Source organism: Lagenorhynchus albirostris, chromosome 6 (genome assembly GCF_949774975.1).
Source record: "Lagenorhynchus albirostris chromosome 6, mLagAlb1.1, whole genome shotgun sequence".
In the NCBI taxonomy this organism is placed as follows: domain Eukaryota; kingdom Metazoa; phylum Chordata; class Mammalia; order Artiodactyla; family Delphinidae; genus Lagenorhynchus; species Lagenorhynchus albirostris.
Genome location: NC_083100.1, coordinates 93,598,663 through 93,622,593, shown reverse-complemented (window position 1 = coordinate 93,622,593; position 23,931 = coordinate 93,598,663). Strand labels below are relative to the sequence as shown.

At 40.0% G+C, this 23,931-nt stretch overlaps 2 protein-coding genes and 1 non-coding gene across 9 annotated transcripts in view; 2 read left to right on the top strand and 1 right to left on the bottom strand.

Moving 5' to 3' along the window:
- Positions 1 to 4,058, bottom strand: part of ZRANB3 (zinc finger RANBP2-type containing 3) — a 269,676-nt gene extending 265,618 nt beyond the window's left edge. The window contains exon 1 of the mRNA XM_060152984.1: positions 3,806 to 4,058. The gene's annotated coding sequence lies outside the window, so the exon portion shown is untranslated. The remainder of the gene's footprint in view (positions 1 to 3,805) is intronic.
- Positions 1,618 to 1,690, top strand: TRNAV-CAC (transfer RNA valine (anticodon CAC)). The gene has a single exon. It is a non-coding gene; the product is annotated as a tRNA-Val (tRNA).
- Positions 4,059 to 4,799: 741 nt separating the features above from the next.
- The window catches only part of R3HDM1 (R3H domain containing 1), a 181,579-nt gene continuing 162,447 nt past the window's right edge, over positions 4,800 to 23,931 (top strand). For all 7 annotated transcript variants that reach the window (XM_060152983.1, XM_060152980.1, XM_060152977.1 and 4 more), the window contains exon 1: positions 4,800 to 4,953. The gene's annotated coding sequence lies outside the window, so the exon portion shown is untranslated. The remainder of the gene's footprint in view (positions 4,954 to 23,931) is intronic.

The following is a 23,931-nucleotide window of genomic DNA, read 5'->3' as shown; positions in this document are numbered from 1 at the left end:
CAGTTTAGGAATTACAGAGTATTGTATTAATAAATAACACTAAATAATACTATTTCTAAAAAGTTAGATTTAAGGGATAATCAGGCAAACATACAAAAATGGTGTTCATGACAGCATTGCTTTTAAAAGTTAATAATTGATCCAGCAATCCTACTTCTGGGTATACATACGTGTATATACATACCCAGAAGTATACATATACATGTACGTGTACATGTATATACATGTATATATCGGGACTTCCCTGGTGGCACAGTGGTTAAGAATCCGCCTGCCAATGCAGGAGACACAGGTTCGATTCCTGGTCTGGGAAGATCCCACATGCCACGGAGCAACTAAGCCTGTGTGCCACAGCTACTGAGTCTGCGCTCAAGAGCCTGTGAGCCACAACTACTGAGCCCTCGTGCCACAACTACTGAAGCCCGCGTGCCTAGAGCCCGTGCTCCGCAACAAGAGAAGCCACCACAAGAAGCCTGCACACCACAACGAAGAGTAGCCCCTTCTCGCCGCAACTAGAGAAAGCCCATGCACAGCAAAGGAGACCCAACACAGCCAAAAATAAGTAAATAATACATGTGTGTATATATATATATATACACCCAGAAGTATACATACGTATATACATATATCTGAAAGAACACCTATATCCAAAAGAACTAAAAACATATCTTGAAGAGATATACGCACCCATTCACTGCAGCATTATTCACAAAAGCCAAGAAGTGGAAGCAACCTAAATGTTCACTGGCAGATGAATGGATAAATAAAATATGGTGTATACAAACAATGGAATATTAATTCAGCCTTAAAAAAAAAAAGGAAGTCCTGTCATATGCCACAACATGAATGAACAATGAGGGCATGACGCTAAGTGAAATAACCCAGTCACAGAAGGACAAATACTACATGATTCCATTTATATGCGGCATCTAAAGTCAAACTCTTAGAAAACAGAAAGTAGAATGGTGGTTGCCAGGGGCTGCAGGAGGCAGGAAAAGAAAAGTTGTTGATCAACGAGTACAGAGTCTCAGTTTTGCAAGATGAAAAGGTTCCAGAGATCTGTTGCATGACAAGGTGCATATACTTAACACTACTGTTCTGTACGCTTACAATTGGTTAAGATGGTAAAGTTTATATATTTTTTAGCACAATCAAAAAAGAAGTTAATCAAAAATAATGTAAATATCCATCAGCTAGGAACTGGTTATGTTAGAAACATACAATGTAATACCAGAGAGCCATCAAAACTGATATTGAGGACTTCCCTGGTGGCACAGTGGTTAAGAATCCGCCTGCCAATGCAGGCCCGTGCGCCACAACTACTGAGCCTGCGCTCTAGAGCCCGCGTGCCACAACTATTAAAGCCTGCACGCCTAGAGCCCGTGCTCTGCAACAAAAGAAGCCACCGCAATGAGAAGCCCGAGCACTGCAACGAAGAGTAGCCCCCATTCACCACAACTAGAGAAAGCCTGCACGCAGCAACGAAGACCCAACGCAGCTAAAAATAAATAAATAAAATAAATAAATTTATTTTTTAAAAAGCTACTGATTTTCAGTCATATCCACAGCCTATTTTTGAGTCAAAAACAGTTTACAAAAAGAGCAAAGTAGGGGACTTCCCTGGTGGTCCAGCGGTTAAGACTCCACACTCACAATGCAGGGGACCCAGGTTCAATCCCTGGTCAGGGAACTAGATCCTGCAGGATGCAATGAAGATCCCTTACAAGGCAACAAAGATCCTGAATGCTGCAACTAAGACCCAGCGCAGCCAAAATAAATAAATATTTTTTTTAAAAAAGAGCAAAGTAGTATTATACTACTCATATACACGTCTGTACCTATTAGGGATCTGTAAGGATATTCAGCAAGATTTAATAGTCGTATCTTTAACAGGAATACAGATTACTTTCTTTTTTATATTTTCCTGTATTTTTAAATACAATGAGTATGTATTAGGTGATGCCAAAGGATAGCTCAAAAGAGGAAGTGACTGCCACCACTGGTTCCAGAATCCTAGGATGGAATTTCACATTTCTCACTATATGCCTGGCACCTATTGGGGGATCAATAAATATTTGAGAGGCAGAAATCAGCAGTGGTTAAGAGCTCAGGAATGAGACAGATCTGGATATGAATCTCAATTCCAAAATTTTCTAATCAAGGCCTTAAAGTCTTATTCAGGGTGGGGAGGGATAAACTGGGAGATCAGGATTGATATACATACCACTATATATAAAATAGATAACTAATAAGGACGTACTGTATAGCACAGGGAACTCTATTAAATACTCTGTAATGACGTATATGGGGAAAGAACCTAAAAAAGAGTGGATATATGTATATGTATGACTGATGCACTGTGCTATACGGTAGTAACAAACACAACATTTTAAATCAACTGTACCACAATAAAAATTTTTTTAAGTCTTATTGAACTTCACTGAACTCCAACTTCTTCAAGTATAAAACATCACAGAACAATACTTGCCCATTGCTGAAGGGAACATGTACTGAAAGCACTTAACACCATTCCTGGCTCAGAGGAAACACTCAATAAAATGATGGCCATTACTATTTATTGACTTGATTTACACTAGAAGCCCTCACGACAAAAAAAAATAAGCATTTATATAAGACTCTTCTGTTTAATTGTATGAAATTCCCAGCTGCATTAAAAAGCAAGAGTCAACACTTTCTTTGGTGGAACCAGAACACTGTGGCTGAAATGTACGATTACATTCCTATATCTAGAAGGATTACAACATAAAATTTACCATCTAGTTGATGCATAAACACAACTCATGAGTATAGGACACAGACTTATTAGTGCTTCAATTTAAAAAAAATAAAGAAAATATGCTTATTTCAGTCCACAAGTAGAATGGAAAAAGTAACTACAAAACATGACTAATGAAGATTTGACTTAGTTTAGAGAGAGATTAGAAGAACAAGTAACACTACGATTCATTTTGTTTGGCCTGTTTTCCTCACTACTTTTGGACGAGGAGCCTGTCTTTTTGGCACTGCTCTCCCCGCAAAGTCTGGCATAGTGCCTAATACAGTATAAGTGCTCAATAAATATTTACAAGATGATTTCTAAGAGAAAGTCTTAGTGAAACGCAGGGAAAATTGAGTTAGAATTTATCTGAGAAAGTCTCAGTCAAAATGATTGGCAAGAGTTTAAAATGAGAGCCATCAGGTTTGGGGAGGGAAGGCCTTTCCTGATAACACCTGCATCTCTTTTGTTCAATGAGTTTCCCAAGCAACCTCAAACGGAACGTCCAACAGTAAAAACACACTCAACTTTGTCCCCCGACGGCGAGGGGGGGGCATAAACCAGGGCCTAACGTGCTAAGCTTGTTAGGCTTTTGGCTCCAACGTCTTTCTAATGACCTGTCGACACTTGTTTAATGTATGCTTTACATTAAAAACAAACAAACCAAAAAAAGAATGGGACGATTCTTATCAATCATGAGCCCTTCTGTAGCGTTTCTCCTTCGAACCAGACTTTAGAAGTTGGTTTGTAAGAGTGGGAGGAGTTAGCTCAGAACTTCTGAACCGGTTCTTTTTAGTCAAACTGAAGACGTGAAGGTTTTAGAGGCACCCTCCACAAATATATGGGTGCAATCTAATCCTGAGCAACTCAAAAGACAAAAAAAGTGAGACTCGGGGAGTGAAGAGTGCGGTGGAGCATGGCATTCTGGACTTGGGAACTACCCTCCCCCCATCCCATTTCACCCACTCTTAATTAAAATGCAATTAAATTCCATTCAGCTATCTCTCACGTAAGAAACTACCAACTTGCCCGCCACGCCGCTCCCAGACGGCCACACCTGGTGTATTCGCTGCAGAATCTCCAACTCCCGCCACAGGTTTGGCCTGTGTCCGCCGCAAAGCGGAAGTCACTTCAAAGACACAAACTGAAAGTAAGAGAGTCTAAATACCAGGAATCTAAAACTCCTACGGCGTTCTTAGAAAACTCTTCCTCGACTACCTTTCGCTTGTAACCCTTCTCTCTTCTGCTAGGTTGGTGAAAAGGCTTCACCACAGCCCTGCGACTACTTCCCCGCCCCAAACTCCAAATCATTCAAAAGTTTGTCCTTTCTCATTGGCCAATGAGGCGGCGTGGGTACCGCCCAAGAACTACAATTCCCGTCAGGCCTCGCGGGAAGCAAACGGATGAGCTGAAATGGGCGGAGGCAAAGCACGCTGGGAACTGTAGTCGGCTGCAAGCCGAAGAGGGCAATCACCCCGCCTTTCCTCGCTGAGGCTGGAGAACCAGGTGTTCGGCTTAGAGCCTGTTACTGCTGAGGGGAGGAGCCAAGTCCTTAAGCAGCAGTCCCCACTTCCCACCACATGGAGGACGAAAATTTTCCTTTACTCCTATAAAGCAATATAAATACTCCTTGAAAAAATATGCTTGTCTTTCCAATACCTCCAGGTCAGTAAAAACTTCCAGAACTCCCCCACCTCGGGCTCCGACTCGTGGGAAAAGGTGGCTCTTTCACAAGTGGGCAAAATGGCTGTCCTCTTAGGTTTATCATTGGTTGTCCTTTGCGTCCTTCAAGGGCGGATACTTACAGCCGATTGGCTCTTTTTCCCTTGTGGGTGGAGAAAGACTTGTCCTGGCTCTCCCGCGGCCCGGGAGGAGATGAAGGGGTGGAGAGAAGGCAGTTTGTTCAGGCGTGATTGGATGATCCTCATGTCACTCCGAGGATGTACAACCTATGATTTGTCTACTGTCCCTCAAAGAGAACGAAGAGGCGGGGCTAGTGCGTGGTGGGAAGGGGCGGGATTTTGCCAGCCGTGGCTGCCGCTGGAGCCGGTGTCCGGGCTGGTGATGGGGTTAATTCCCTTTCGTAAGACTCTTACTTGCACCCACCCAGCCCCGCCGTCGCCCCGCCGCGCCGCGCTCCAACCACCTCCTCCTTCTCCTCCTCCTCAGTAACGCGGGTAAGAGATGCCCTCCCTTCCCCCCTCCAGCTCCCCGGGAATAACGCGCTTCGCTCCCCTCCCCCGCCCGCCAACCGGTAGCGCTAACGGAGAAGGAGGCAGTCAGGGGAGAAGATGTGGTGTGTGCGAAGGTGGCCTTCCCCCGCCGAGCGGTCGGCGCTCCAGTCAGGGCCCCGCCGAGGTGCTGCGGCTGCCAGCCTCGCCGGGAGGTCGGGTTCCGAGGGAGCCCCGGCTCGCCTGGCCCGCCGCTGCGGCTGCGACTGCATCTGCATCCAGTACCTTGTGCCCACCGCCCCCACCCGGGGGCCATGTGAAAAGCAAACCCCTCGAGGCCTAGCGGAGGAGGCAGGGGAAAGGTTCCCAAGTCCCTGCCATGGCTGCTGCTGCTTGCTTTTGCAGCCCTAGGGACTCGGGAACCAGCCACAGCAGGCCTGCCCGGAGCGGGTGCCGTGCGTGGCTCTGCTCTCCCGGGTGGCTGGCGCCGGTGCCTCAGGCTCCCCGGCCCACCCCACGGCCGTCACCCCCGGCCTTGCACCCCGAGAATTTTTAGAAAGGAAGTAAGGCATTCCGACCGTTTGGTGAAATGTTAGGTGGTGCATTTTGCGTGTGGTACCAGAAAAAGCACAATGGGAATATTACAAAGAAAGTTGAATGACTGTCAGTGCCACGGACTTCGGGGATCAGATTTACACACATTATGGGTGAGCCTTAGGCCCTGCCCCCCAGATTCTTGTGTGATTGAAGTTTTTCCTCGCTCTCTTTTTTTGTTGCTAGGTGCAGAGGAGAGTGCCTCTGCTCTTATGCAGAAACAAACTGTTGAGGCTATCAGGTCCCGCGTATAATTGGGGTAGCAAGTCAACTAAGTAAAAGACAAAGAGAGCTTAGTAAATAGCAGATGATTTTTCTAATATGATTTTCGTGAAAAAAAAAAAACTGTGTGTGTGTATATATATATGTGTATATTTGTATATATGTATATGCATGTATGTATATATCTCTGAGGTTATGGTTTGCCTGATTGTAATTCTGAAGAAACCCTCTGCTTTTAGCCTAAATGTCTATGATTACAAGAACTTTGGAATAATGAAAAGATGGTTAAAGTCAAACTGGCAGCCCAACTACTTGTAATATTTGAAACAGTAAAATTTGTGTGATATTTAACATAGTAGGATACCAGTGTGACTAGGTTAATTGGACACACCTCAGCTTAACAGAATTTGACATATTTGGCCATATTTGAGAGGGAATGCTAACAAAATTTGACATATTTGGCCATATTTGAAAGGGAATGCTTCTTTCTCACGCGTTGATTGAGTGCTCATCTTCTCAGCCCTTGCTTCTTTGTGGGGGGTGAATATGTTCTTAAATAATGGATTCTATAATTTGTTGTAGACATGTCTGTAATCAGAGGTAAAACCCCGGGCCCAGTCCTGAGGCTTACTTGTTACCAGAATAAACTTGGGTTCTGAAGAAATAGCTGAGTTTTGACTAAGCATTGGACCATTTCTTCAGGGTCTGAGAAGACTAAAATGGTTTAATGATCTTCCATATTCCATAACTAATATACCTAGATAGAGAATTGACAAAAATCCGCAGATTCAGGACCTGAAAGAAATTTGGATGGTGTGTTAGAATTAAAAAATGAAACCCTGAGTATAACCCTGAAGGGTGAGTCCCCTCAGCTCCCCCCAAAAAGTACCCATAGCATACATTACTCAGCATAGCATTTTCTAAAACTTGTTTGGGTAATTGATAAATTACTATAATGCTTTCAGATCTCACGTGCCTTATGTACAGAAAGGGTGATGAAAATGTAGGAGGCATCTGTATTCTCTTAATAGCTGCAGGACCCCTCTATGAGCCTCAGTTCAGTTTCCTCATCTATAAAATGGGGGTGGTTATGCTTAACTCACGGAGTTGTGAGGATTAGAGATGAAGTATGTAAAGCCTCTCACATTGTGCCTAACACATAGTATGTATCAATATGTTAAATATTAACTATTGTTATTTTCACACATTAAGAGAATGAGTTTGTTTCTCAAATGCATACAGTATTGTTGGAGCCTCAGAACATGTTCTGTTAGTGAGGAGTACTGTGGGGATTTTCGTTTATGCTGTGACTTTAAGTGCAGTTTGTAATTAGCCATTTTCAAAGGGAAAGGTTTGTGGGAAATTGATCATCAGGTACAAAGAGTTATTTATTTTACAGGAGATTTTTTTAAAATAATTTTTTGGAAACATCTAGTCTTTGTTGTTTTATTTATTTTTATTATTATTTTTTGGCTGCGTTGGGTTTTTTTGCTGTGCACAGGCTTCCTCTAGTTGCATCGAGCCAGGGCTACTCTTCATTGCTGTGCGTGGGCTTCTCATTGTGTTGGCTTCTCTTGTTGCGTAGCACGGACTCTAGGCGCACAGGCTTCAGTAGTTGTGGCTCGTGGGCTCTAGAGTGCAGGCTCAGTAGTTGTGGCTTGCAGGCTCAGTAGTTGTGGCTCGTGGGCTCTAGGGTGCAGGCTCAGTAGTTGTGGCACACGGGCTTAGTTGCTCTGTGGCATGTGGGATCTTCCCGGACCAGGGCTCAAACCTGTGTCCCCTGCATTGGCAGGCAGATTCTTAACCACTGCGCCACCAGTGAAGTCCCTATAGGAGATTTTTCTATTTTGCAGTAAAATGCAGGTGTTTGTTGACTATTTCAAATGGATTATCTGGAATAAAAGTGTGTGGTAAATTATTTTAGTGATAAATCATTATAATATCTTTAAATTTTATTTAGCTGATGTTTCAAGATCAAGTTTATATAGTTGCTTTCCACATTCATTGTGCTACCAGGGGCAAGCAACCGTTGAACTCTTTATGGTGTTAAGATTAAGCAAGTTGTTTGAATTCGTTATGGCCATAGACTTACTACTGTTTTGTTGCTGTTTTTAGTTCTCATAATATTACCAGTTCTTAAGTGTTTCTTTTCTGTGGCACAACATGCCAGACACACTGTTCCTTTCTCCTCCCAGGCACTTTTGAAAACATACTGGGTCTTCACACATAATAGTGTCCTTGGAGTTTGTACAGTGAGACAAATTTAAAGTTAGCCTGAAAACAGTTTTATTATGAAGACTTCTGACAGTAATTCCAGGCCAGGGTTCAAGGCAGCTACACCTTATGCTGAATAGCGAGCTGAAATATATAAATGTTATGGTGGACCTCCGAAGTTACTGAACCCAGTACAGTTGGATGCTCCTTCGAGGGACATTAAATGGCAGCAGCGTAGAAAATTTTGTAAATTGAAATACACTTTTTCAAATATTATGCAGAAGACAAGAATTGCCAAGTAATGAAAGAGATGTTCTTGTACTGGCACTATAGAACACATAATTATACCCATTTGAGTTAATGTTAAGTTTTGTGGGTTAAAATAAATATATTTATTTTTATTTATTTTATTTTTGGCTGCATCGGGTCTCCGTTGCTGCGCACGGGCTTTCTCTAGTTGAAGTGAGCGGGAGCTACTCTTCGTTGTGGTGCGCAGGCTTCTCACTGCAGTGGCTTCTCTTCTTGCAGAGTACGGGCTCTAGGCACGTGGGCTTCAGTAGTTGTGGCTTGCGGGCTTTAGAGCGCAGGCTCAGTAGTTGTGGCGCATGGGTTTAGTTGCTCCGCAGCATGTGGGATCTTCCCAGACCGGGGATCGAACCCGTGTCCCGTGCATTGGCAGGTGGGTTCTTAACCACTGTGCCACCAGGGAAGTCCCTAATGTTAAGTTTTAATTCCTTAGAAATAAAGAAGCACTGAGAGTTGATAACAGTTTTATTTTTTCCATTCTTGAAAATGTTACAATAATAAATCCTTAAGACTGATAGGTTTATATTATATTGTTGCTATTTGCATTAGAAAATCTCACTATTAACACTTTCATGATCTATTGTAAATATGTTGGGCAGCCTATATGTCAAAAAGGTGTGGTTCCAAATGATAGTGAACTTTTCAGATAGCACTTGCTGCTCCAAACCACAGAATCAGTACACTATCTTTTCAGTCATATCTACATACAGTGATGATAACTTACTACTTATAACTTAAGATGAATAAACTAAGATGTTATTATAAAGAGAAGGGAGCGTGTCAGTTTGTTCTCGGTATAATAGTAGTCTTTTTCTGAAGGAGTAAAATAATTTTCCCACCTGATCCCTGTGAATTCTGATAATGCTTACTAGTAATACAGACATGGGCAAAGAGTCAAATCATATAATCAAACAATTTTATTAAGTTAACTTTGCTTTCCAAATAAGGATATGTTACATAGTAACAGATTTGCTTATACCTGATAAGTATGTGTATTTTTCTAGGATTTAATTCAATAGTTATTGGCTGGTGGTTGAAATAAGAGATGAGTTATTTAATCCTGGCTCAAAACTAGTTCTCTACCTTATTTTCCTGCAATTTGTTTTTTTATTCCCAGATTTTATCCTTTATTATTTTGCCTCTTCTTACCTTTTTAGTTTCCACACATACCTATTAACTTGAAATTTTTTCCTATGAGTTTTGAAAGCCTACACTTCATGATTTTTGTTATTCTCTTTGCCATCTGAGTTGTAGATTTGCGACTTTTTTCTTAATTTCTACCTGTAAGCTCACTTCTCCAAGCAAATTGTGACGTTTTTGAGCCTTCTTATTTCATAAATACTAGACCACATAACATGTTTAAATGATTGTTCTTGTAGCCTGCTTGACTAAAGTTTTCATCTACAACTCCCTAAAGCTACTTTCTCTCCAAAAGAAATTAAGTATGGAACATAAACTACATTCATTTTTAACTCTTGACCTTTGTTCTTAAAAGTCAATAATTTGATATTGTCTTGTCTTAAGAGTTTAAAGTACTATAATTTGACTTCTCCCAACTTTAGCTTGATCAGTGACAGATATAATTTACTTTTGTGGTCTGCTTGTGCAATTAACTTCACTAATCTGCCTTCTACATGAAAGAAGTTCCATACTGGTATAAAATATCATCTTACAGTCTGAGTTAGAAGTTTAACTAACTGCAGATTTCACTTTGTTGTCTTGGCCCTCACTGGGGAGGGCAGCTATGGGATTTAAAGGGGTTTTTTTCTTTAAGTTTTCATGTTGTGGGGGGAAAAAATCTGTACCTATATGCAAAGCAATGGCTTAAATGAGCATAAGGCCTTCATGTTAAAAGTCCTCTTGGGGAAGCAGCTTATTACAGAAGTTCTGTGTTTAAAAATAAGTGTCTTGGGGCTTCCCTGGTGGCGCAGTGGTTGAGAGTCCGCCTGCCGATGCAGGGGACACGGGTTCGCGCCCCGGTCCTGGAAGATCCCACATGCCGCGGGGCGGCTGGGCCCGTGAGCCATGGCCGCTGAGCCTGCGTGTCCAGAGCCTGTGCTCCACAACGGGAGAGGCCACAGCAGTGAGAGGCCCGCATACCGCAAAAAAACAAAACAAAAAAAACAAAAAAAAAATAAGTGTCTTTTTACTGGAAACAACCCAAATACCCCTCAGTGACTGAATGGTTAAACAACATATGCTATATCCATTCCATGGAATACTATGCAGCAATAAAAAGGAACAAACCATAGTATATAACAACTTGATGGATCTTGAAGGAATTATGCCAAGTGAAAAAACAATCTTGAAGTGGGATAACCACATGGTTCCATTTATATAACATTCTCAAAATGAAAAAATTAGAATGCAGATCCGTGGTTGCCAAGCATTGGGGATGGGGTGGGAGGATAAGGGTGGTTGTGACTCTAAAGGGTTAACATGAGGGATCTTTGCAGTGATTGAACAGCTCTGTATCTTGATTGTGGTGGTGGTTACATAAATCTATATATATGTGATAAAATTACATAGAAACACACACGAAGGAGTGCATGTAAAATTGGTAAAATCTGAATAAAATTGTGGATTATATCAGTGTCAATACCTGGTTTTGATATTGAACTACACTTACACAGTCATCCCATGTTATCCACTGGAAATTGGTTCCAGGACTCCCCTTGGATACCAAAATTCACAAGTGCTCAAGTCCCTTGTATAAAATGGCATAGTATTTGCATATAACCTATGTTCATTTTCCCATATACTTTAAACCGTATCTAGATTACTTATAATACCAAATGCTATTAAGTCGTTGTATTGATAACTACAATGCAAACGCTGCATAAATAGTTGCCAGTGCACGGCAAGTTCAAGTTTTGCTTTTTGGAACTTTCTGAAATTTTTTTCCTGAGTATTTTCAGTCTGTTGGTTGGATCCACAGATACGAAACCTATGGATATGGAAGGCCAACTGTATAATGTTATCATTGGGGGAAACTGGATGAAGAGTACATGAGAGCTTGCTGTACTGTTTTTTACACTTCATGTGAATCTATAATTATTTTAAAATTATTAAGTCAGTTACAGAAAAAAAATACCCTTTACTTATATGTATGTTCCTGTACAGTATTGGGAAAAGAGCATCTGTTTTTTGTTTTGTTTTGTTTAATTAATTAATTTATTTTTGGCTGCGTTTGTCTTCCCTGCTGCATGTGGGCTTTTTCTAGTTGTGGCACGGGGACAACTATTCGTTGTGGTGTGCAGGCTTCTCATTGCGGTAGCTTCTGTTGTTGCAGAGCACGGGCTCTAGGCACGTGGGCTTCAGTAGTTGTGGCACACGGGCTTAGTTGCTCTGCAGCATGTGGGATCTTCCTGGACGAGGGCTCAAACCTATGTCCGCTGCATTGGCAGGTAGATTCTTAACCACTGCGCCACCAGGAAGTCCCAAAGCCTCTGTTTTTAAACAAATATCCTCTGCAAAATACCAGTCATACATTTCTTATTGTTCATGTACATCTGCATGCAATAGAAATACTTCTACGTCAAGCATACCCAACACGCAGTTTCCATTTTCATTTTATATGCCTTGTTTCCCCTAAATGCCAGTTCATTCTTATTTTATTAGGGCTTGCTGCCTTTCACTTTACAAGCTCACTTCATATGAACTAGAAAGAATCTGATATCAGTCATCTATATTGTTCATTTTCCTGTTGCTAGAAAAGGATTTTGTCAAGGGAGGCTGTACATTCATTATTCAACTAAATAATTGCATTTTAAGCAATTGATCATCTGTAAAACAAAATAAAAGATTTTGTTCTCTTGTAAAGACAGCAAATGAGGTATAATTTGGGGGAAGAAAATGATATTAGTGCTTGTTAAGTTATATTATGGTTATAATGCGACCATGAACCTTTTCATACAAAAGTATTAAATGTTTTAAAGCAATGTGGGAAGATTGTGAGGAGGTCAGAAGTACAAGTTGTAGGCCACCAATTTGGGGAAGGTACACTTTCTGTGATATGGTTGATCTTGATCCATTTTGAATGAATTTTTGTGTATGGTGTGAGGTAGGAGTACAAATTCATTCTTTTACATGCAGGTATCCTTTTTTTTTTCTTAATCTCAGCACCATTTGTTATTCTTTCTCCATTGAATTGTTTTAGCACCTTTGTTGACCATAACTGTAGAAGATTAGTTCTCAATTTTCAATTCTATTCCATTTTATTTATTTATTTATTTATTTTTAACATCTTTTTTGGAGTATAATTGCTTTACAGTGGTGTGTTAGTTTCTGCTGTATGACAAAGTGAATCAGCTATACATATACATACATCCCCATATCCTATATCCCCATATCTCCTCCCTCTCGCATCTCCTTCCCACCATCCCTATCCCATCCCTCTAGGTGGATACATATTCCATTGATTTATATGTCTGTCATTATGCCAGTAGTCCCACAATGCTTGATTATGTAACTTTGTAAAAAAGTTTTGAAATTGGGACATGTGAGTCCTCTAACTTTGTTATTCTCTTCCAAGATTGCTTGGCTATTCTGGATCCTTTTTATTTCTATACGTAGTTTAAGATCAGCTTGCCAGTTTCTGCCAAGAAAGTAGCTTGGATTTTGATAGGGTTGTGTCAAATAGGTAGGTCAATTTGGCAATATGGGGAATATTGCCATTTTAACAATATTGAGAGGATTTCTTTACTATTTAGTGATTCATTTTTTGAAAAGTAATAAACTTACTGCTTGTTAACCTAAATACAGTTGAACCTCCATATCTGTTGGTTCCACATACATGGATTCAACCAACAGTGAGTCGAAAAATAGTTTAAAAAAAAAAAATTTCCGGGAGGTTCCAAAAACAAAACAGCTCGCCATGTTTGGGAGACTATTTATATAGAATTTATATTATGTTTACAACAATTTACGTAGTATTTACATTGCATTAGGTATTATAAATAATCTAGAGATGACTTTAAAGTATACCGGAGGATATATGAAGGTTATAGGCAAATACTGTGCCATTTTATATGAGGGACTTGAGCATTCATGGATTTTGGTATCCAAGGGGGATCCTAGAACCAATCCCCCATGGATATTGAGGGATAACTGTATCATATTTTACGAAAAAATATATTTTCAAAACAAAAACATAACGAGAAGAATGGCATTGTCTTACATTTTTGCAGATCTCCATAATGTCTGGTTTATAAGAAGATAGCCGGGTTCTCATATATGTTTTTGCATTCACTCTAATATGATATGTGGTTTTGGTAGAAACATAAGACAATTTGGCCTCATACAGATACGTAGGGGAAAAGAGGAGGACCTCGTGCACCCTTTGAAAGCATTTTGATGATCTGCAGTGGTCATTGGTCCATACTTTGAGAACAGCTTGTTCAGTGGAAAGAAATATCTTTGGAAACTCAGAAATTTGGTGAAAGTCATAAGTCTGCCACTTAACAGCTGATGTGATTTTTGAGCAAGTTATTTAGCCTCTCAGTCTTTCTTCTTCTGTAAAATGAGGATAATGACACTCCCTTTTAGGGTTTTTATAGGGAGGAAACAAGATCATGCCTGTAAAGATTTGGGTATATAAAGACCACCAAAGAACTGAGGCTTGTCTTTTTTCATTTATATTTGTCCACCTCTATTCTATAGGATTAGCTAATTTTTTTCCACTGAAAGTGTACATACCACAGCATGGTGACCTTCATGTAAATTTGGTTCATTGTATAGTATTTACTTAAAAGCTGAACTTTATTCAGAAAATTTTCTACTGTCAGTCCTTTTAACTACATATTACGATAGCAAACAAGTACAGAAGAGAAGAGCCAACAAAAAGGGTAAAGGAATTTCTAAGAAATGGGAGAGTAAGTTGATGTCTCCTTTAAGACCATTTGTTGCCTTACTGCAGTCCTGCTATTAACTTTTGGAAGAATGAAGGAAAATGCAAAAATTCTGCCCTTAAATTAGAGAATGGTTCTTCAGAATGTATTTTCCCAGTTAAAATTAATAAAATTGAATTAAAATATAAATGATTCCAAATCCTCAGTGATTCTATAAATATTGAACCAAATTTCAGATAGACATTATTGCAGTTTTTTTACGAAGCAGGTTGAGAAACAGAATGAGGTGTGGGGTCCAATTTGGACAGGTTGGTCAGGAAGACCTCTTGACATTGGAACAAACACCAGACTGAAATGCGGGAACGAGTCATGTGAGGGAAGAACAACATTCTGGGTAGGAGGAACAGAAAGTACAAAGGCCATGGCACGGGGGCATACTTGGATGGAGACGGAAATTACACTTGTTTACTGAAGTTCAGCAGTGTTCTCCCAAAGACAGTTAGGATTTAAAGGAACAAGTACACTAAGAACACTCTAGAGTGTGGCTCTGGGGCTGTCAACTATGCATATTTACTAGCTAAGTGAATCATTTCCACTGTAGATCCTCTTAATCCCAAACGTACTGAGTTTTAAGGGACATTTGCAAAGTCTAAACCCAAATCTTTAATCTCCACTTATCAAAGGTTTCCTGTCTTTTCAGTGCTAAACCAAGAGATGCGGTAGTTTTTCTTACAATTACCTGCATTTACATAGACCAGTAGGTAAATTGTTGTATTGGAATGTGAGAGGTCATCTGGTCCAACTTCAGTGGTTCTCAAGGATCAGTACAGTGACAGTTACCTGCGCAGCTTTTCATAAAATTAGCTGCTTTTCCTTTCCTTTTTTCTTTCAGGGTGTATTAGAATGGGGAGATGGGTACATACCCGACTCATGCCTTTTTGAGCAAGCTCTTATGGGGACCTTACATGATGGGAAAATCAAGCAGATAATCATGTAGCCTTTACTTGAACTATTCTAGTGACAGGACTGCATTCTTAAGGGACTTGTCTCTACTATATGTCTATATGGTAGAGATAAATATATATATATTGGCGGGGGAGTGTAGGGAAGGACAGCGTAGTCAGAGAAGAGGAGATCCAGCTGGTCCCAGACACAGTTGAAATGTTATCATAAAGGTGCATCAATATCAGTCACCTGTCCTTCTCCCCCTCCCTTCACACCCCCAGAGAACAGAAGTGTTGGTAGGGATGGGAGACTTTAGTTGCCCAGGCCCAAGACCCTCCTGCTTGGCCCTGTTGTCTAAAATGAGAGAAATTGGAGGACTAATCCTACAGATGTCCTCAGTAGGTACTTCGCCCCTTTATACCCCCCCAGCTGTTTAGCGCCCTTCTTAGATTTGCTGGGTTATATTCCATATTGTTGTGGGCAGAGAATCTACAGCTAGTCTTCAAAGCACACTAGATCTTGTCAGAGAACCAGGCAACTAGACCATAATGGTATCTTTGTGATTTTAGATTTTGTTTTCCTCAAGGTGGTATGACCGTAGGAAATGAAAGTCTTGGTGGACACTTTGAAAACCTATTTTTAGATCATTTTGATAACAGTCAAGTCGATTTGAAAAAAATGATGCTTAGATTTGAGTGATTCTACTCAGGTAATATCGCCAACTTCTGTGTCTTTCGAAATCAAAAACATTTCATGTTTATTCAGTACACTCAACAGATTGTAAACTTTTGTTTTGTTTTGGGTGTTTTTGTTTTTTTTTTTTACTGCAATAGAAAACTGACAAGCTGAGCTATTGTAGAACTTGGTACATTTCTAAACTTAACTTTTTGGAAAGTTTATATATTTTTTAAACTTCAAAAAAATCAAAACAATGCATACATGAAAAAATCAAACAGTACAGTGGATCTGTAATTGATCATTATTCCCTTATCTACTGTTATTATCAGAATTGATGAGTCACTTGAAGAGAACTAGAATGTTCTTAGCATCAAAAGTCAAATGGATTCTTTTTTTTACTAGTTTTTTAAAAATTAACTTATTTAATTTATTCATTTTTGGCTGCACTGGGTCTTCGTTGCTGCCCGCGGGCTTTCTCTAGCTGCGCTAGCAGGGCCCTCTCTCCGCTGCGGTGCACGGGCTTCTCATTGCAGTGGCTTCTCTTGTTGTGGAGCACAGGCTCTAGGTGCGCGGGCCTCAGTAGCTGTGGCTCACGGGCTCTAGAGCGCAGGCTCAGTATTTGTGGCGCATGGGCTTAGATGCTTCGCGGTGTGTAGGATCTTCCCAGACCAGGGCTCGAACCTGTGTCCCCTGCATTGACAGGCAGATTCCCAACCACTGTGCCACCAGGGAAGCCCAAATGGATTCTTTTTTAAGCTTCCATCAGTTCATCAAAATCCATGTCAATTTGTTTTGTTACACATTAGAAGCATGGATTTCCTGGTTTTTTGGAGGGTGTTTTTTCAGTTTTCCTGGGGTTTCTAATTTTCTTTCTTTTTTTCCTGATTGACAAATAATAATGTACCATCAACATATCCTCAAAGTTATTCAATGTCTGTTTCATGGAGGCCTCTTTCCTTCAGAGATTTTCTCTTGGATTCTGTATCCTGCTCTCATCCTGGGACTTGACTTCACTGCCCTCCTAGGTTGAATCAACTGTTCGCTGGATCCTGTGGATCCTTCCTCTCTCTTGATTTTTACACTGATTTTGCTTGATAGTAGCCTGAAGTATCTTCCTAAGAAAGATTGCTTAGGAAGTAAAGCTTTGGAGACCTTATATGCCTGAGGTCTGTATTCTGCCATCATACCTGATTGGTAGTACGGAATGCTAAATTCAAAATCATTTTTCCCTTGTACTTAGACATAGCACTAGTGTCTTGTGGCATCTAGGTTGCTTTTCACAGATATGCTGATGAAATTTTCCAAGCATACAAAATTTTTTGGATGACTCAATTCTATAATTATTAACATTTTGTTCTATTAACTTTATCCTTTATCAATCTTATTTTTTGATGCATTTCAAAATACATTGCAAGGATCAGTATACTTCAGTCCTGAACACTTTGGCTTGCATATAAGTAACTAGAATTCAGTATTTGGTTACATTTTTATAGGTAGATATGCATACAGAAAAATGCACAAATCACAAACATACCATTCAGTGAGTTTTACAAATTATATACATCCCTGTCTATCAAGATATAGAACAGTATCATCACCCCACGAAACAAGAACCAAAAGTTCTGATTCTTTTCCACCATATGTTACATTTTCCTGTACTAGGACTTACATAAATGGAATTATACAATATGTATTCTTTTGTGTAAGGCTTCTTTCACTCAGCATGTTTTTCAAATTTATTCAAGTTGTTGCTTGTATGAATAGTTTCTTTTATACTAGAACAGTGTTTTATTGAGTAAATATATAGTTGGTGTTTCTATTCTGTTGATGGCCACCTGTGTGCTCTTTCTGATTTTTAGTTGTAAATGAAGCGACTCACAAGAGTATTTGAGAATAAGTTTTAAATCTTCAAATTAGAAATACGTGCTGGGACTTCCCTGGTGGCACAGTGGTTAAAAATCTGCCTGCCGATGCAGGGACATGGGTTCAAGCCCTGGTCCGGGAAGATCCCACATGCTGCAGAGCAACTAAGACTGTGAGCCACAACTGCTGAGCCTGCGCTCTGGAGCCCCGCGTGCCTAGAGCCCGTGCTCTGCAACAAGAGAAGCCAGTGCAATGAGAAGCCCACGCACTGCAACGAAGAGTAGCCCCTGCTCACCGCAACTAGAGAAAGCCCGCGTGCAGCAACGAAGACCCAAGGCAGCCATAAATAAATAAATAAACAAACAAACAAATAAATAAGAAATACATACTAACATGCAATATACTGCACAGAAACACATCGGTTCATTTCTTCTTTATTTATTTATTTGTCTGCATCAGGTCTTAGTTGCAGCATGCAGGATCTTTCGTTGCAGCATGCGGACTTCTCCCAAGTTGTGGTGAGCGGGCTCCAGAGCACACGGGCTCAGTAGTTGCAGCACGTGGGCTTAGTTGTCCCCATGGCATGTGGGATCTTAGTTCCCCGACCAGGGATCAAACCCGAGTCCCCTGCATTGGAAGGCGGATTCTTAATGACTGGACCACCAGGGAAGTCCCGTTTCATTTCTTCTTTATTCCATTCTTTTCCTAACTCTTGAATTTTTAATACAAAATTAACTCATAACTTAGCTGAGAATACTGTCATACTTTATGTGATTTCTTGCTGTTCTCAGTAATATAAAGAGCAGGTAAGAAGATTATTTAAAATCATCCCCTCTTTTAAAATTTTTTTATATTTTTGTTGAAACTTTAAAATTAACCTGTTTTTTCTAGTCCACTGATTGACTTTAGGTAATTAGGTGTAATTAAGAGCGTCTTTACTTAGAAGTTAGTACTTCAGCATATAAAGTCGTTGAATTTTAGAGATAGAAGTTTTTAAAGAATATGTTAGTCTGACGTTGTATGTGAATTGTCCTTGATCCAGAGAGGCATGACTTTTTCAGTTATGAATGCGTTTTGCTTGCTTTTTTTTTTTTTTAATTTGGCTGCATTGGGTCTTCATTGTGGCGTGTGGGATCTTTTGTTGTGGCCCGCGGGTTTCTCTCCGGTTGTGGCGTGCAGGTTTTCTCTCTCTGGTTGTGGCGCGGGCTCCAGAGCGTGTGGGCTCTGTAGTTTGTGGCACACGGGCTTTCTAGTTGAGACATGCGAGCTCAGTAGTTGTGGCACGCAGGCTTAGTTGCCCCGTAGCATGTGGGATCTTAGCTCCCCCACCAGGGATTAAACCCGTGTCCCCTGCATTGGAAGGCGGATTCTTTACCACTGGACCACCAAGGAAGTCCCCACTTGCTTTTTAAATAAAGATTATTACTTCTATTTGTTGTAATTTTGGAATGGCAGTTTACATTTTAAAAAGAAAATTTTTAATTAATTAATTTATTTTTGGCTGCATTGGTTCTTTGTTGCTGCAAGTAGGCTTTTCTCTAGTTGTGGCAACGAGGGGCTACTCTTTGCTGCAGTGTGCAGGCTTCTTATTGTGGTGGCTTCTCTTTGTTGTGGAGCACGGGCTCTAGGCACGCGGGCTTCAGTAGTTGTGGCACGCAGGCTCAGTAGTTGCAGCATACGAGCTCAGTTGTTGCGGCAAGCGGGCCCTAGAGCACATGGGCTTCAGTAGTTGCGGTGCATGGGCTCAGTAGTTGCGGCACATGGGCCCTAGTGCACATGGGTTTCAGTAGTTGCAGCGCATGGGCTCAGTAGTTGCAGTGCATGGGCTCTAGAGCGCAGGCTCAGTAGTTGTGGCACACAGGCTTAGTTGCTCCATGGCATGTGGGATATTCCTGGACCAGGGCTCGAACCCGTGTCCCCTGCATTGGCAGGTGGATTCTTAATCACTGTGCCATCAGGGAAGTCCCCAAGTTTAAAATTTTATATTCATGACATGGAGTGTTTTTTGTAGCTCTTTAAGTTTTGTTAAATCCATATGATAAATTAAGAATGACATTTTCCCATTGCCATACCACATTACACAAAGGATTTTATACTGTTATAATATCCAGTGTACACATACCACAGCTTTTTGTGTTAATTTTCTTTTTAATGAATGGTGATTTTGAAATTTAATTCAAGTAAAAAAAGTAAAGTGGTTTTTAGTATAGTATTCAAGCTGTATTTGTGGCATACGAAAGTTACTTCATGGCTTTTCTGAAAACTGCATACAGCTACACAACTTTTCGGTTGCATTTACCTTACTACTAAAATGGAAAATCCAATGATAGTGTTAAGAGGATTGACTCAAATGTTAAATGAAGCTTATAACTACTTTATTTGCATCTAACGCCTATCCTTTAATTTTAGAAAGGGCTTGTTTATCTTTTCTTGTGTCATTTTTTTCTTGGTTTATGTGGCATTTGTGAAAATGCTTGCAGAAATGCTAGTAAGGGATAATTGGTGTTCTTGTTTGTGAAAGTTACACTAAGATCACAGAAATGGCTAGTAATTAAATTGCTTCTGTTCTTCTTAAAGACATACCTCTGCCTTCAAGAAGCTCACGACTTAATCTGGTATCCACTTGAGTCAGAATTTCCGTATTATAAATGGCTGCAGCTTCCATTTCCTTTTTCTCCTCATCCTACTTGTCCTCCTCTTCTTCCCCTCGTCTTTGGACAAATTTGCTTAAAGATAAGACAGGATTAATGGAACTGTGATAAAGTAGAAACTGAGTCTCAGTGGGTGGCCTTTTTAATTAAATATATGAGGTTCCAAGGATTACATGAGATTTACGCCTTCTAAATGCACAATAGAGAACCAAGTGAAAGTTGGTGGTCAGATAACCATTAATTGAATTGCTTTTACATAGCCTGTGGTAAAATTTAAATACAAGCATTTTTGTCTTGCCCTCATTTCTCGCACAGCTTTTCACTTGGCATCCTATACTTCAGAGATATTAAATTATTTAACCAAAGTTAACATAACCAGTTAATGGCCTAGCCAGGACTTTATACTCCAAGTCCAGTTTTATACTATATCAAGGATAAAGGAATTAATCAGGTCACTTAATGTGCCTATTTTTTTAGTCCCAGAATGTAATAAGGGCACATTTATTGGGGAATATTTCAAAATAGATAGCTTGTCAGACAAATTACTATCAGACTCCATACTTTGTTCTTCTAGACTTTATAATGTTACTCCTAGAACTGCCAGTCGCTTAAAACTATTTACTTACGTACTTAAAAGACCTTCCCTCTTGTCCCCTGCATTGGCAGGTGGATTCTTAACCACTGTGCCACTAGGGAAGTCCCCTGGTGTGGGCTTTTTAAAGAGTTAGTATAAAACCTGACATATAAATCATGTTGAAATTTATTGGCCAATGTTGAATTTTTTATGCTGATATTTTAATATAGCTTTATTGAAATATAATTCACATACCATAAAATACACTTAAGTTCACAGTTCATTAGGTTTTAATATATTCACAAAGTTATGCAACATCACCATAATCTAGTTTTAGAACATTATCATTTCAAAAAGAAGCCCCATATCCATTAACAATCATTCTCCATGTTCTTTTCCCCTTCCTGCAGCCCTAGACAACCATTGATCTACTTTTCAGTCTCTATAGGTTTGCCTCTTCTGGAAATTTCATATATATGAAATCACACAGTATGTCATTTTTTGTGACTGTCTTTCACTTAAGCATAAGGTTTTTAAGGTTCATCCATGTTGTTGGATGAATCAGTACTTCATTCATTTTTGTGGCTGAATAATATGCCACTACATGAATATACCACATTTTTTTTCATCAGTTCATCAGTTGAGGGACATCTGCGTAGTCTCTACTTCTCGGCAATTATAAATGACACTGCTATAAACATTCTTGTACAAGTGTTTGTATAAACATATGTTTTCATTTCCCTTGGGTGTATACCTACCAGTGGAATTGCTGGGTCATATGGTAACTCTGTTTAAACATTTGAGGAACTCATCAACTGTTTTCCGGAGTAGCCGCACCATTTTGCATCCCCAGTAGGAATATAAGAGGATTTCTGTCTTTCTACATGCTCGTCAGTTCTTGTTATTGTCTGTCTTTTTGATTATAGCCATCCTAGTGGATGTGAAGTAATATCTCCTTGTGGTTTTGATCTGCATTTCTCTAATTATTAAAGTTGTTGAGAGTCTTCTCCCGTGCTTCTTATTGGCCACTTGATTTTATGTGAACTTTGATATCTAAATGTCGTTTGTGTAGCTCTTATGCACTCTACAGTTAATCAGTATATAGGCACTGTATTCCATATAAAATACCAGTATGTATACAAACACATTAAAGGATTAGCTCCAAGACGTATTGGAGAATTGGAGTGATTCATTAGTGTTTTCCAAACTTAACTGATAAATAGGGCAGTTACTAGTTTGCCTGGGATAGTCCCAGTTTATGCCTGTTGTCCTGGCTTAATTATAAAAGTGCCATCTTTCACTCTGAAGTATGCCCTGATTTGGATGATAAATTATATATGGCCAACCTACTGACAATTAACCTAGAGTACTTACTTAAATACATACTTGCTATCTACTAAATTAGAAGCTCCAGAAGAAAGGGGTGTGAAGCTATGTTTCTAGCAATTTCAGGGTCAAGCACATTTGTAATGTATCATTCTAGCAGAATGCTGGTGTTGCTCTATGACCCAAAACCCATTATCATTGTTTTAGTGGGACAGTGAGTTCCAAGTTAAAATTGGAGAGAAATAATCTAACCTGATAGCCTAGCACCACCCATCTCCTTAAAGTGATGATCGGGGAGGAGTATCAACATGCACATTGGACTGGCTTGTAGGGGCCGGAGGGTATGAGACAGTAAGTAAAGTGAAATAATTTACTGGAAGTAGGATGATCTCAGGACAGACCTCTAGTAAGAGGCAGTGAACAAAGCTGAGCTTCTCAATAATATTTTCCTTTGAGTTAGGTAAGAGTAAGAGAATTCATGAAGGTGTTCTTCATACCTGAGAACTAGGAGCAAGAATTAATGGGGATGGGGCTTCCCTGGTGGCGCAGTGGTTGAGAGTCCGCCCGGCGATGCGGGGGACACGGGTTCGTGCCCCGGTCCGGGAAGATCCCGCATGCCGCGGAGCCTGCGCGTCCGGAGCCTGTGCTCCGCAACGGGAGAGGCCACAGCAGTGAGAGGCCCGCGTACCGCAGGGAAAAAAAAAAAAAAAAGAATTAATGGGGATGGAGGGAGGCAGAAGTACTTTCAGACGTTGAGGCTATGTTAGAAGGAAGATAGAATGTAGTACTGTTGGGTTTTATTTATTTGGGGGTCAGTGAGATTTGGTAATATTTGCACATAGGGTTGTTTGTAAGCCAAGCACTTGTAAGATATCTACATAACTTATAAGATATCTATACAGTAGGTGTCAGAGATGCCCATCTGGGTTTTAAGATATATTTTTTTGTTAATTGTACAGTTTTTGTCTTCAAGATGAGTGAACACATTTGACTCAGTATAAAGTAGTATGCATTAATTGTGGAGGGTCTTGTGCTGAGCCATTCATACTTGCTTATATGATTGATTACCTTTTAGCACCAATGCAACAGAGTTAAGAAATAAGTTAGGAAATGGCTTAAAAGGTAGGAGTTTATGTGTATCCCAGCATAGCTGTTGCCTCATGATGTCTCCATTACCGGAAACTTCAGCTAACTTATTACCTATGATACCAGGCAACACAGCCTTAAATCTAAGTACCCACACTGTAGTAGCTCATCCAGAAAAGAAACTCTTTGGATGGGGGGGGGAACTTTTTTAAAAAGCTTTATTGAGGTACAATTGATGTACAATCAGCTGTATTCAAAGTGTATATTTTGAAGATGTGCTGGTTTTCTAATTGATACTCTGGCAAGTCTGCCATTATAATTTGTCTTCTAAGGATACAGTCACTGAGTAGAGAAATGAAATGACCCATTAATTTAACTTGAAGAAATCATTGCGAATTATGCACGGGAAGAAGATTACATTGAGTTGTTATTAAGACTTGTCCATATTTATAGAGCTGGTACTCTTCTCTCTAAAATTCAAGAGCTAGTGACTTTTCATTTGTACACATTTAGCTGAGCGAATGGAGCAAATAATTACATGACCGAATAAGGACATGGTATAATAAATGCTTGAGAAGTTCCAAAGAGTAACGAATGGCTGGGCTGGATTGGTGAGGGAAAGTTGTGAGGAAGAAAGTCGATCATGAAAACGTAGAGCAAACAGTAAGTAGGAGTT